Source organism: Pleurodeles waltl, chromosome 1_2 (assembly GCF_031143425.1).
Source record: "Pleurodeles waltl isolate 20211129_DDA chromosome 1_2, aPleWal1.hap1.20221129, whole genome shotgun sequence".
NCBI lineage: Eukaryota > Metazoa > Chordata > Amphibia > Caudata > Salamandridae > Pleurodeles > Pleurodeles waltl.
This window is the reverse complement of record NC_090437.1, coordinates 691,170,095-691,182,862: the sequence shown is the minus strand read 5'-3', so window position 1 is coordinate 691,182,862 and position 12,768 is coordinate 691,170,095. Positions and strand designations below refer to the sequence as shown.

General features: G+C 43.5%; 1 protein-coding gene across 3 annotated transcripts in view; it reads left to right on the top strand.

The window, feature by feature from the left end:
• The window catches only part of LRBA (LPS responsive beige-like anchor protein), a 1,864,610-nt gene that overhangs the window by 1,319,099 nt on the left and 532,743 nt on the right, over nucleotides 1-12,768 (top strand). The gene's annotated exons all lie outside the window — the stretch shown is intronic.

Below are 12,768 nucleotides of genomic sequence, written 5' to 3'. Positions count from 1 at the left end.
GCCATACCAATCCAGGCACTACAAGCCAGCACAATACACTTAACCTCTATTCTACAGACCACAGGGGAGGATCACAACTCTGCAGATTTTGACAGCTAAGACTTACTCGCCTAGGACCTGTCAAAGGGCCACAGACTTCCCTATCATCTTTAAAAGGTGCATCAGGACTCGGATGAGCAACAGGCAACCATGCCATGGCTGAGCTAATATAGGCAGAGGCCACCACTGTGAACCACACCACAGAGACAACCCATAATATTCTATGCTTACATTAGAGAGGTTGTGGTTTGTAAATCTATCCTAATGCCCAACAGCACATCAAAACTGCAACGCCTATACATACAAATGGGGTTTTGAGGAACTTCAAAGTGTTCTGCACCTACACAGAGAATGTCTGCTGGAAAAAACAACAAAAGCAGGCAAAATCTGCCCACTTATATGCTAGGAAGACAAATACCAGGCAGATGTAACACTATATTTATACCCTGTAGCACAGTGGTTCCCAACCTTTTGACTTCTGTGGACCCCATTTAATGATTACTGGAACCCGGGGACCCCTACTGGATAATTTTTGGAGTCCGGAAACCCCCCATTAAGTCATTACTGAAAGCTGGGGACCTAATTTGTTAATAATGTTTAATTTTCTAAGCAGAGTCGGGGACCCCCTGAAGAGGCTTTGCAGACCCCCAGGGGTCCCGGGACCACAGGTTGGGAACCACTGCTGTAGCATAAAAAAGTTCTTTTAGAGTTTTGGGGGATATTTGATTTGTTGTGCGCACTGTGTGCCATTTACCCACCTCTCTCTCTGTTTGTCTTCCTGAATTTACTGACGTCACAACGCTTCCTTTACCTTTTACATGCATATTCTCATGGTTTATGTATTCACAGTACCACAGTAGGAGATCAAAATGTTTAAGGCAGCAAATACATGCTTGTACCTAGTAATATACAAATGTGAATTTTCGGCAGCCTTCTATTTACATATGAGGTTCACAGTTGTCTATCCTAATACCCATCTGTAAAAGTTTGGAACATACCGAGCTAGTATCATGCTTTAGTCGACTCCTGTAAGAAGGCTGAAAAGGCCTTCATTTGGAGATTGAAATTAGATAATTAAAGTGTTCAACTACTAGTAAACTGGTAAAAAGTGTATTTTTGAGACAAGGTTTTTAGTGAGCCGTTACCCCAGAAAGACTAACAAATCTCATCTAGCCGGAGGAGCTCATTACATTGTTAAAGGCAATTTTTTTTTTTTTTTAACAAGCCTAAAGTACCAGGTCCTACCTAAGTCCCCTTTAGGTCGGCTTGAAAGTGCTGGTGTCTCTAAATCCCGTGTGATCAACCTAAAAAAGAGCCTTCAGTATACTACAGAAAGTGGCTTTGGCTCTACCCACATGGTGGACAGGAGTAGATGTTTTGATTGGGCCAAATGTGTGTGCTTCCACTAAAGAGTTCTTATATTGCACTTTTTTGTTAATGGCATAGCTTATACTCAATACAGCAGGAATGATTTAGGTATGCTGGCAAGCCAATGGCGAGAGCTCTAGGCTTGATATGTTTATTATGAAATGTTCCAAAAAAAGGTGTATTTATTTTGAAAGCACATGTTTATGTCAATAAGCAAGGGTTTTGATGACAGTTACCCCCTCTGGCAAATCATGGGCATAAAAGATTTACACTTTGGGAATACGTGTTAAGCCTTTTTAGGAGAGAGAGCATTTTGCTTTGCCAGTTATAGTGTTGTATGTGTTTGTAATTTTATGGCTATATGTTTAATGGTTACTTTGTGGGAAAGCTTATATTAACTACATTGGGCCCGAGTTGTTTATGGTGATAAGGTAATGGTAAAACCTATAGACCTTATTGGTGTGCAGGTCAAATTTATGCCAGATGTCATATGTCTGGTATGTTTATTATGATAAGTTATGGCAAAGGCAGTAGAGCTGGCTTATTTATTGTGATCAGCTTTAGTTAAAACCAGTAGGCCTCTAACAATAGATTGTAACATATAATCACACAGCTTGCCATAGTAGGCATTTGTTTTGGTGTTGATCTCCACTGACAAATCGTGGGAGAAGAGTTTCACTATGTTGATTCTTGTTAGGCCATATTGAGAGGAGTTTTATATTATTTTTGTAATTTTATACAAAAAAACATGCATGATGGTTGTGCACTTCAGTAGACCTGTGTTGGTTATAATATCAAGAGCATTTGCAAAGGCTGTAATCCTTATTGATTCCCTAGGAAAAGTTATGTCAGATTCCTTAGGAGTGATCTATTTTTAACGAAAAGTTATGACAAAGCAGTTTGCCTGGCCTACTTGTTATGAAAGGCATGTGTTAAAGGGTCTTTTCCCTCTCATCCTTTGTCACCCCTTTTTTTATTTTTTCACTCCCTCTGCCTTCTCGCTTGCTCCTTATCTCTTTTCCTATCTCTCGCTTCACGTGCCTTGTACTCTTTCTCAGCCCCCTGTTCTCCTCAACCCTTGCAGGACTTACTTAATGGCCTGCTGCAGCGCGGACCAGCCATTAAGAAAGTGTTTCCTACCTCCCCTAGGGCTTACCTGTGCCTGGACCAGGCAACACCCTTGTGGACCACGCTCCAGCATGTTTGAGGCTCTGTCCTCCCTTCACCTGCTTCTCATCTGTTGCACGCTCTCCTGCTCATTTCTCTTTCACGCCTTCTTTTTAATTACTGCCACTGTTTTATTACTGCCTTTCCTGCTTTGTTGCCAATTTCCTGTCTCATCTTCCTCATCTCTGCCTTGTATTGATTTGCCACTCTTGCTCATTTTTACATGCAATATACTTGTCAATTTTGTTAATTTCTACTTGTTTTCTATTTGTTTCTTTCATTTATTTCTGCTTGTTCCACTTGCCACTTTTTCTTATTTCTGCCTTGTTCTCTATTTGTCATTTTTGCTCTTTTGTTGCATACAATTAGTTCTCTCACCACCTTCTTTAGCCTTTTCCCGCTCTTTTCTTTCCCTCTGCATCCCTGTGCACTTATTACCTCTTTTCCTGCCTCTCCCTCTCCCCTCCCAGGACCTACTTAGTGGAGAATGCAGCACAAATGCGGAGTGGACACACCCAGTGCATGCCCATCTGCACCCTGCCCACACTTTACACCAGCAACCCTGATCCTACACTCAAGCCCCCACCGCTACCCCACCACGTTCTCAAAACCTGATCACTGCCCTGCTGCGCCGCACCACAAAGCACGGAAGGGGTGTTCTTCTGCTCCACCTGCAAGTTGTCCTGCACATTCCCACACCCAACAAACATCACCCCTACAGCAACAGAACCCAGGTCCCGAGAATTTTTCAGCCAAAGACCACACAACACTCTGCACTTTCCCACGCACTCCTAAACACCCACTCAGCAAAAATGCCATAGATATCTGGGCCTACTGTATGGCAGCACACCAGACCAGCTGTTCCTCACTGAGACTTGGCTGCACCACACATCCGCCTAACATCTCTGCAGCCATCCCTACTGGCTACAAGATCTCCAGGCAGGATGGACTACACAAGTTTGGTGGCAGTATTGCTATCATCTTCAAGGATTTCATCAGCTGCACCACCTCCTTGAACACAACACCCAGCAACATGAATCCCCTGTCTGCAAACTCTACATCACAGCCAACTTCACCCTAAGCGGCAGCCTCATCTACAGACCACTAGGACCTCAAACCAACTTCGGCCACACAATCACACACCTTGTTTCTCCCTCATAAGATCGACCATCCCATCCTGCTTCAGCACAGAACAACGCCCCTCAAACCAGCCACCAAGACTGGAACATCATCCAAGAGAAAGACTGGACGACTGAACTTGAGGAGCACCAGTCTGAACACAGCAGCAGCCTTTCCAACACCATCACAAACATTAACAACTGAATCACCACCTGCACTGACAAGCTCCTCTCAAACCCAACAAAGTCACAATATCCAGGCCGCAAGCCAGCTAGTGCATTGAGGTACTCAGAAAGATTAAGAGCCCCTGTAAACAACCTTAACACAGATGGAGATTGAGCAGGATACCGGGGATAAGGCCTTCAAATTTGCCTTCAGATGCTACCAACAGGTTATGTATGTCACTAAATGTTCTGTGCTCACTTACTGTATCAGTGCCAGCACCAATGTGATCTTTGCCATCATAAGATTTCCCCTACACAGCACCTGTCCCACCAGCATCACTCCCTCACATGATTCATGTGTAAAGGTCTCCCAGTTCTTCTACAGTAAGATAACCAGCATATACGACAACTATAACCCCAATCAGGACCTGACAGACCTCGCTTCATGACTCACTATCTCCTCCAGGGAAACCACACTTACTGTATTGTCCACAATTTCCACAGTGAAAACCACATCCAGCATGCAGTTCATCCTCTCTAGGGCTCCATTGGATTTTGCCCACACCATGTATCTGCTAAGGGACTTCAACCCATTGGTTTTGCAATCTCCCTGATTTTGAACACCTTAGTCTCTACAGCCACCGTCCGGACGCATGGAACCAGTTCACAGTACTCCCACCCTACTCAAGAATCCATCTCCAGACCCATAAACACTCGCCAAGTACAAACCCATCTTCCTTATACTATACCTAGCCAAAATCCTGGAGAAATTGAACAACAAATGCCTAAACAACCATCTCAACGCACACCAAATCCTCGACGTCAGCCAATCCAACTGCAGACCCAACCACAGCATGGACATAGCCCTCATTGCTTCCACAGAAAACATCCATATGATCTTGGACAGAGGAGACACAGCAGCCTTCATCTCTCTGGACCTTTCATTGGCATTCAGTACAGTATCCCCCATCCAACACTTGCATAAGATTGGAATCCAAAAACACACACACTGCTGAATGTTCCTTCCTGATGGGAAGAACTCAGACAGTCTGTCTTGACTCCCAACTGCTCAGATACCCGAAACTTAATCTCTGGAGTACTGCAAAGATCCTCCCTCAATCAGACCCTCTTTAACGCATACATGATCTCACTTGCTTACATCTCTTCCCACAGAATCAGTGTCCTCCCCTTCACTGATGACATTCAACTCATACTCTCCATCTTGGATAAGACCCACAACACTTGGACCAATTTCACCATCTGCATGAGCAAAGTCATCAACTGGATGAATACCAACTGTCTCAAACCAAACACCAACTAGACAGACGCCATGTCCTTTACTAAGAACCCAAATCTGTGGGATGCACTTGGTGGCCAGCTAAACTTTAACCCACTCTCAACCCCACTACCCATGCCAAGAACCTCAGGATCGTTATTGACAACTAACTCAACATGACCAAGTCAATTCAGTCACTGCTTCCTGCTACCACACCCGGAAGTTGCTGAGACAAATCTCCCAACGGCTCCCAACCAGTACCAGCAAAACTCTAACCCATGCCCTCATTGCAAACAAACTAGACTAAGGGAACACCCTCTACTCTTGCATCAGCAAGCAACTCACCAAATTCAAACCATTCAGGCTTGACAGCCAGAGTGACACTCAATCTACCACACCATATGTACATCACAACACACCTTGGGGAGCTTCACTGGCTCCCAGTATACAAACAGGCCCAGTTCAGACCCCTCATGCACAGTTTCAAAGTCTCAACATCCAAATCTCTTTCCACAAACCTATCAGATACCTCAGCTTGGCTAGACTGTTACTCGCACCCATCCCACGCATATGCAAACCCAGAGCTGGCAGCCTGGCTTTCTCCCACATCACTCCCAAAGGCTGGAATGACCTGCCACTACACATCAGAGCTTCCTCTTCCATCGTTGAGTTCAGTAAAAAGCTCAAGACCTGGCTCTTCAAATCGACCCGCTCGCCAGCCCTTAGCCAGGCTAGCCTTGCACCAGATTCAGTGCCAGGATACCCTCCAGGGCAATAGTGCGCTTTACAAATACCATTAACATAACCCAGCACAATGGGCTTTTAAGGGCAGATTCTGATTACACTGTGCTAAAACCTGTAGTTAGGTATTTTGTAAGGGTGTGCGAAATTTGCATAATTTGTTTTCACATAATTATGTGAAATTTCAGCCCATCCCCCACACAATCCGCTGAGGGCTGCATGGTACACCCGGGGGCTACGGGGTGAGCCCCGTAATCGGATTCACTAACCTGCCCAAATGTCTGCACTACTTAAAACAGACATCTGAGATTGTAACTCAGCCAACCATTCTGTGCTCAATACTAAATGTCTGTATGCTAATGTACTTTATTGGACCACTACATGTCTTACTGATTGTTTTCCTTTCTCTCCCATTGTACACCACAAACATTTTATAAAAATTATGGGAAAAAATTATATGAAATTTCGGGAAAATAATGCAAAATTAAAATCCATAATTTAGAACTATATTTTATTGTAAAATGTGTCCTTGTGTCAATGTTTGACACGAGGACACATTTCAAGCATAAAAAAGTGTGTAAATTTCCCATTAACAGCCCCTCAAGGTCTGATTGTTGGCATTGTTCCCTTCTCCATATGCTATAATTTTTCCACAAACTGCAGCATAATTATGCGACATGGCATCTTTATGTGAATTCCCCATAACATGCAGAACACACAATTCCCCAAATAACCCAAATTATGTCAGAATAATGTAAATTTCCTCCAGACCAAGCATTTTGCTACACAGAATCTCACAGATTACCATAGTAGGCTTGGGTTGACCCATCCAAACAACCCATGGGGTAGAAAATGTGCACTGCGATAATCCTTATTAGTAGGGATTTTGCATTGTTTTGAAAATAGTAATTTTGTAGATATATGTGATTGTTCACATATTTGTAGTTTTATTAAAGGGATACCTGACTGATGCCTTGTGGGAAAGCTTATGATCAACACAGTAGGTGAGATGTTGAGGTTAATGTTGATGACACAGGGTGGGCACTTTCTTGTAGTCCCCTGGGGATCTTCTAGTCGGTTGGACCACCTGGACACGGGCCGTGGGTGTCAGGTGCAGAGTGGTCAGGAGTCGCAGATCCTGGGAGGCTCTGAAGTCCTTAGAAGCAGTTTCTTCTTGGACAGGGCCGTTGTCCACAGGAGTTTTTCGTCCTCTGTGATGCAGGCAGTCCTCCGTAGGCTTGGCAGAGGTCGCTGGACCCTCAGGCTGCGTCTCTTTCTTTTGCTGGGCTTTTTGAAACAGGAGACAGGCCGGTAGGGTTTGGGGCAAAGTCAGTTTTCATCTTCCTTCTTCTCTGCTGGGGTTTCAGCTTAGCAGTCCTTCTTTCTTATGAGGTAGTTAGGAATCTGATGAACTGGGTTCAGGGGAGCCCTTAAATCTTGGATTTAGGGGTGTTACAGGAGTCAGAGGGCCAATGGCTACTGTCCCTGAGGGTGCTACACCCTTCCTGTGTGCACTCCCTTCGGGGAGGGGTACACAAACCTAACCCTATTGGTCCCCGTCCTCCAAACTAAGAAGGAGGATTCTGCAGGGAGGGGGTCACCTCAGCTCTGGACACTTTAGGGGTGGTCCCAGCTGGGGTGGACACTCTCCCCTGCTTTCCTTAATTTTCCTGCAGGACTTGCTGCCAAAATTGGGGCTTTATCCCAGGGCCGGGCGACTCCACTAGCTGGAGTGCCCTGGGGCACTGTAGCGAGGCCTGAGCCTTTAAGGCTCACCGCCATGTGTTATAGTTCCTGCAGGGGGGAGGTGTGAAGCACCTCCGCCCAGGACAGGTTTTGTTTCAGGCCACAGAGAGCTCAAAGGCTCACACCCCATGTGGTCAGAAAGTTGTCTGAAAGTGGCAGGCTGGCACAGACTGGTCAGTCCTGCACTGGCAGTTTGGCCAACATACAGGGGACATCTTTAAGATGCCCTTTGGGTGCATGTTTTGGTAAATCCCACCCTGGCCTCAGTGTGGGCTTATTGTGCTGAGAAGTTTGATCCCAAACTTCCCAGTATTCATTGAAGCCATTATGGAGCTGTGGAGATCGTAAAGACGAACTCCCAGACCATATTGGCTACACTGCACTTACAATCTCTAAGAATGGACTTAGACACTGTAGCGGCATATTTCTCATGCAGCTATGCCCTCACTTGTGGTATAGTGCACCCTGCCTTAGGACTGTAAGGCCTGCTAGAGGGGTGACTTACCTATGCCACAGCCATTGGTTTGTGGGAATGGCACCCTAAGAGGGGTGCCATGCCGACTTTTTCTCCACGCCAGCACACACAAGCTGCAAAGGCAGTGTGGGTGTGTTTGGCGGGGGGTCCCCCAGGGTGGCATAATACATGCACAGGGCCCTTGTTACTATGGGTACCTTTTACAAGGCACTTAACTGTGTGCCAGGGGTGTGCCAATTGTGTAAACAAAGGTACAGATTTTTTGGAAAGAACTTTGGTGTTGGGGTCTGGTCAGCAGGATCCCAGCACACTCTGTCAAAGTTGGCATCAATATCAGGGGAAATAGTGGGGGGTAACCATGCCATCAAGGGCACTTTCCTACAGAGGACTACTGAACACAAAGCCAGTTTTGAGGTATTTTTCTAAACAATCCTTCATTTATTGATGAAAGTTTTTGCCCTAACTGTTTATAGTGAAAAAGTTTAAATAAAGGCGGTAGACCTGACATATTGACTGCAAAGAGCTTACTTAAAGTTAGTAGGCATTTATGTGTGTATTGTTATTACTCTGTATTAAAGCCTACAGATGAGTATTTTGTTGCAACATATCAAATTACCTGCATAGGGAATAGGGAAGGATTTTGGTGTTGGTTATCCCCTCTGACAAGCACGAGGCTTAGAAGATTTTCACTTTCATAATTCTCAGCATAAGCACGTCAAAAGGCTTTGACGGGCTCCACTGTCTGCAAAAATCTTGTAATAAAAAACAGTCCTTAACTAATACATAAAGAAATAAATATATAGGCATATAGGTTCATAGAGGTCTTCAGAGTAGGCCTCCGTATGCCATTGGTGTGTCTGAGTGTCACTTACACTCTGCTTCCTTCCATGTCAGTCTACTGCTTGGGGTAATGGTTCAGTACACATCAGTCATTGTCTGCCTTGCCCTGTGAATGACAACAGTTTCTGATGTGCTCACTCACCTAAAATGTTATTCCCTTCATTTTTGGGGCTGGTTGGCAATTCCTTTAGTTTTCACATTTCTTCCTTTGTAGTTCCCCTTTTCATTTATTTGCTTCTCCTTTTATTTTCATGTTTCTTAAGCTCTCTCCAGGCAATGCTAATGAGTAACTTGCCTGCTGTTCACCTCATCTGCAGTGAACTGAATTAGGCGACCATTATCGAATGCTGTTGTCCAGTGTATCATGGTTTTAACATTCTAACATGGCCAGCGCATAGGCTCTAAACATGGCGGCCGTGCTGGAACCTCAAAACAACAATAAACTATGTAAAATACATATGCAATACTAACAAACACTGTTATATTTAGATTTGTTACTGCAAGGATATGCCCCATGTGTTTAGACAGCAGCATATTTTCCTTGTTCTACTTGTTTTATTACTTTGCTTTAGCTTTTATAAGTTGTATGTGTGATATTGTCTTTGTGTCCAAGGGTGATTGCAAGAATGAGTCAGTGGATGGATGATTTGGATGAATGAATGTAAAAATGAGTAGCAGAGTGCATGTATGATGACTCACTGAGTGCCTAAACCCATCAATGACACAAAAGGCATTTTAATTCATAAGTCAGACCTATTGGCACTGCTAATGTCTTTTCTTCTTTTCCCCTCGTTTAAAGCATTGAAAAGGAATAGCGGCATTGCCATTTAGTATGTAACGCAAATTCAAGTTGGGTAGAGTTTTTGTTTTCCCTTGATGCGCTTCATTCATAATTTAGTGACTGAAACGGTGTCTTCTGAAATATTTGTTAATGTATTTTTGTAATACATACTGTATTGTATACAATACTATACAAGTTATTAAAGCTAGGCTGAGGTACGAGTGTTTGGTCGTTAATGACGGGACCTCTGCTTAATGGGCAAGTATTTCGCTCTTGCATTGAGCATGTATAAAAAATATGAACTCTATGTATGAGTTCCCCAAGTACCAATGCCAGGCATGAAGGCAGTGTAACTGGCATAAGATCCTAAAGTTTTGAGTTCCTGGCGCCTTTTTTCTATTCGATTGTTAAAAAAAAGGTTACAATCCTGTCTTACCTCTGCTGCTTAAAGCATCTCTACGTTGCGCTCTTGGCTCAAAGTCTCGTAGTACGTTTGTGAGAACTGGCTTTCAATTAGGAGAAGCATTTATCTCGTGATTCACTTGTGCGTGTATGTGTGTAAATATATATACGTGTGTGTGAACATGTGTGCTCCCTTCAAAAAGTCCTGACACATTACGTTTACAATACACACCTACGAAAATAATCGGAAATTCGCTAGTTATATGGTAATCTGTGCAAACTACAACTCACACCCCATTCATGCAGTGGCCCTGAGCTCGCACATCACGATGGCATCTCAAGTTACATCGATTTTATCGACCTCTGTAATGTCCTCCTTCTTGTACCACTCCCACCCCCCGCCTCAATGTCCCTTCCTATTTGTACTACACCTGTCTTTCAAAGAGAGAGGGCAAAACCGATCACACGTTTTCAGTATAGCAAAAGTGGGGGTCATATGTTGTGGATATTTGAGAACAATTGAGATCAATATGCCTGTTCTCGGGAGAGATGTGTACGCTAAAGGTATGTGTTTAATCGTCACAGTGGGACACAGACGCTTTAAGGAATGGGCAAAGTGGGCTCTGGCCCATGGCCCCAGCCTTTCAGGGGGCCCTCTGATAGGACCAGCTCTGCTCTGCAGAGTCTTGCCATGATAACTTTGAGTAATTCTTAAACAGATTATTTGAAACAGCATTTTCCTTTACTTTAATGGGAAGGTGTCACAGAGACTATCTGTAGTAATATGAATAAGCTGCTGGTGTGGTACAGAATTGAAAACACCCTATCCCTGAATATTAGACGTAAACACATTTAGAATTTGAGCCAGTAACCTGGCCAAGAGGGCATAAAAGAGCTGAAATTGGATCATTAACTCAAGGCAGTTCCGAACAGGGCCCCCAAAAATTCGTTTGGCCCAGGCCCCCAAAATCCTTAAGATGTCTCTGCAATGAGCATGATTTCAAGACATCCGAAAGAAGCATGTATTGAATAAATGTGTATTGCTTTATCTGAAAAGCTGGAGACATGCATTGTGAGTGTTATCCTGAAAATCTGTCTAGTTTGTGGCTCTTGAGCACTGGGGCGGTGCTCCCGCTTTGCAAAAGGAATACTTAATTTGTTCTGTAACTCAATGCGTTTCATGCAACTTTAGGCATGAGGCACAATATATTTACACCCATCGGGGATATTCAGATAGCTATCATACATCTCTGTGCTATTTCAACAACATAAATGTCAAGACCTAGATAAATAAATGCGTGTGGGGGTATCTCTTGCTGTGGTTGCAGTGTTCCTGTCAGATTACTAAGAAACAGATACTCTTACGAAACGAGATTTAATGCTGTTACGTGCATTTAAATGATAAAAATGAATAGTGACCACGCTTCTCTGCACCATATTCAGAGCAACATTACAGACATCTTTCTTTGACATACACTTCAAAAGCATTCACTCTTTTAGGTTTATTTTTTTTGCTCTGAGAAGAGAGATTCACATCGTACTGGAAAATTGGTTCAAGAGTAACTGCATAGGAGTACCATGAAGTGGAAAGCAGAATAACAAACAAGAATATGTGACTTCATATATCAGCTCAGTACATACACCATGACCTCCTCATAGACATCCTATATTATTTAGTTCAGGTCTAATGTATTACTTTTATCTTGAATTCATATGGTTTGTTTTGTAATATTCGACTTGGATCATGAAATTGAATGTATCTTGTTCAAATATATTTTACAAAAATTTCCATTGTCTAAGAAACTTGAGAATGTTTTATAAACAGGTGATACTTTACTAGTTTCCTGAAGCCCTGCTAATTTTCCGTGTGCTGTGGTTAAGATGGGAATTTCAAATATTAGGCTTTTTCATTTTAAAGGTTCTCCTTGTACACAATTGGATGTTGTTTCTGCTAAATAAGAGTCGAAATAATGGAGGATTCTAAGGTACAGATGTACAGCTAAGGTCATCAGACATTAGATGTGTAAATGTTTCTGAAGGAGAAAGTAGAGCTACACGTATGCTACCATATAGATCTCGAAGGTTACATTGGTAAAATTGTACGCAGGACTGGCTTTGCTTAGTGTTCATACGAGGATTACATTTCAGTCTTCCAAGATGTTGCACAATTTAACCTATCCATCTAGTCACCATCCTATGTCAAACAACTTGTTTGCCCTTCATGTGTATTTTATTTTGTTTTTAGTATTACGGTTCCATTGTTGTTTCCCAGTTTCTCAGCCTAAGCCCAACCGTGAACCACTTCCTATGCAACAAAACTTCAAAATTCAATAAACCTGGTCCTTTCAAGAATGGACATGCTCGCAGACCTCCCTTTCCAAGATACTTCTAACCGTTGATTTCTCGACTTTCGAGGCTGCAGAAGAGGGATACAGCAGAGGCCACGACAAACTTTGCCTCTCCAGTTAGTCTTCCTAGTCTTATGAGGTAGAGGTCAGGGATCTAGTCAATAGTGTCCAAGCCCGCAGGGGCAGCAAACTAACCAATTTACTCCCCAACCCATGCCCCCTAAACTCCCCTCCAGCTCCTTCTGCACCCCAATCTGTCACTGCTGCTAAATGTCTTAAGTTTGCCCTCAGCGGAGCACTGT